Source organism: Pteropus alecto, unplaced genomic scaffold (genome assembly GCF_000325575.1).
Source record: "Pteropus alecto unplaced genomic scaffold, ASM32557v1 scaffold125, whole genome shotgun sequence".
In the NCBI taxonomy this organism is placed as follows: Eukaryota; Metazoa; Chordata; class Mammalia; order Chiroptera; family Pteropodidae; genus Pteropus; species Pteropus alecto.
Window position 1 is genome coordinate 7,230,340 of NW_006436888.1, and position 2,265 is coordinate 7,232,604.

The 2,265-nt window shown below is 57.0% G+C and overlaps 1 long non-coding RNA gene across 2 annotated transcripts in view; it reads right to left on the reverse strand.

The window, feature by feature from the left end:
• LOC112481778 overlaps positions 1–1,656 on the reverse strand; it is a 3,078-nt gene extending 1,422 nt beyond the window's left edge. For both annotated transcript variants that reach the window (XR_003047042.1, XR_003047041.1), the window contains exons 1-2: positions 984–1,656; positions 281–440 (exon numbers count right to left, since the gene is read on the reverse strand). This is a non-coding gene — a long non-coding RNA (uncharacterized LOC112481778). The remainder of the gene's footprint in view (positions 1–280; positions 441–983) is intronic.
• Positions 1,657–2,265: the final 609 nt, after the last annotated feature.

The following is a 2,265-nucleotide window of genomic DNA, read 5'->3' on the forward strand; positions in this document are numbered from 1 at the left end:
CCCCACCCCATCACCAGCTGCTCAAATGGAAACCTGGGAGTCCAGCTTCCTTCCTTCTGCCCCGCTCCCCAAATCCAGTTCATCACCAAGACGTATAGATTCTGCCCCCCAAAGATTTCTCTCCTCCCTGCCATCCGTCTTCATTGCCATCACTCAATTGCCAGTCACCAGAACTTCTCACCTCTCGGCCTGCTCTTGCTCCTTCCGTAAAACTCTTCGATGACTTCCCATGGGACCTAGAATGACCTCCACACGTGATCCGCCCTCCCCGACTCCTCACCTTCGTCCACCGCTCTCTGTGATTGTCACTGTCTGCCACTCAGGCCGTACTCTGGAGCAGACCAGCCTCTTTCTGCCACGGGACCTTTGCACGTGCCGTCTGGGTCCTCCCCCCGGCCTGCTCGGAGCTCCTCTGTTAGACAGCTTCTCTCTCGGAGCACCTGGAGCGATTTGTCATCACATATTTACACACGTATGTGTTCGTCGTATCTCTGCCTGCCCACTGTATTCTAAACTCCACGCAATCTGGGCAGTTATCTTTCTCCATGACAATCCCAGCGCTTGGGAAAGCTCTGGGCACGTATGAGGTGCTGGATAAATATTTGCTGGGTGAACATGCTGATGATTCAAACGCGCATAGCCAGCCCGTATCTCTCCCACGGCAGCTCACCGGGCCAAACATCGCTATCGGTTCAAAACCAACCTCATTACTTCTCCCCCCGATCTGTTTCTCCTCGAGTAACCTGGGTCTCGGTGAACAGCCCCGGGACCCCGGGGGGCCACCAGCACCCTTATAGCTAAAGTCAAATCAAGTCTCATCCATCCCGTCTCCTTAACAACGGGCATTTCTGTCCCCAACTCGCCACCGAAGGTTTTGTTCAACCCTCAGGCCTCACACCCTGCTGTCTTCGCGGCTTCTGCCCCTGGGGCTCCCTCCACCCAGCAGGGCTGTCTGTGCCGGGAAAGCAAAGCCCCACACTCACTCTCCTGCCAGAGCATCGCTCCTTCGCCGCTGCTGGGGGCGGCATCTCCCCGTGGAGATCCTGGACCTCTCTCCGTCGCGCTTGTCCGTTTCCCAAGAGAGGGGCGGCTTCCCCGGCCAGCGCGTTTGGGAGAAGGGACGGGCTGCCCTCTGCATGCCGTGCCCTGCTCCCCATGCAGGCGGCTTTAGGGGAGAATTGGCAAGTCCACTTGGCGAGGAAACCTGGCAGGGCCAAGCGTGGTCTGTGACATCCTCTCTTGGGTAATAAAAAGGCCGCTTCGGTCTCCATCCACCTGCCTCCTCTTTCTCTCAGTCACACTGGAAAATGGGAACCACCTTCCCGTCTGCCTGGAACAGCAGACATTGTCAGTTCAAAGGTGTGAAGCACTTAGAAAAGCAGCTGGCACAGAGGCTCTTCAGAAATGTAGGGTATCTCGGTAGTCGTTAAGATAAACTTCGATGGGGGGAGGAGATGATTATCAGCCCCGGAAAACCTCAGCCAAACCCCAGCTCCGGGGGCCCGTGCAGAGACCAGCAGGGGTGCTCACGCAGTGGGAGACACCCACGATTCACAAGCCAGCCCCGAAGCCACTTCGCCAGCCACTGGAACCGGGCCACGGTCCTCCCCAGCCAGAGCGGTTTGGGAGTCCCACGTGTCTGAGGGGGCCGCTTCCCGTTTCCTTGAAGACTGCAGTTCATTTAATCTGCAGTGAATCAAGGCCATGACTCAAAGCCCTTGTCAACTTCTGATTAGTGTGTTCCTCCTCCCCCTCCTTCTGCCTCCTCCTCTTCCTTCTTCCTCCCAGCCAAATCCAGACCCGCCAGATCCACCTCTGAACGGTTCCCAAACTGTCCCCTCCCCCGGCCCCCTGGCTCCTCTGCAGGATTCACTGTCAAGTCCCTATTCCACTCCTTCCGACCACCCCTCCCCCGCTCCGCAGCCAGAGGCCCCTTCGTTCTTGCCGTCCCTGTCCCCATCCTGGAAATGGCAAAACTGACGCTGGCTGATTTAGACAGAAAGACCATTTACTGGAAGGATATCGATGGAGCAGCAACCAGCAGGAAGGCTCAGAACCAGACGGAAACAGATCTACGCACACGGGGTATCGGGTCACACTCTGGTGCCATGCTCATCCGAGGTGTAACCACAGCCGGCGAACGCACAGGGGGCCTCTCTACAACTCCCATCATTGGCTGTGGATCTATATTTATTTCAAAATTTAAAAAGCGTTAAAGAAAGACAGGAATGGGTCGGGGACGCTGCCTGCAGAAGGCAGCCCGTG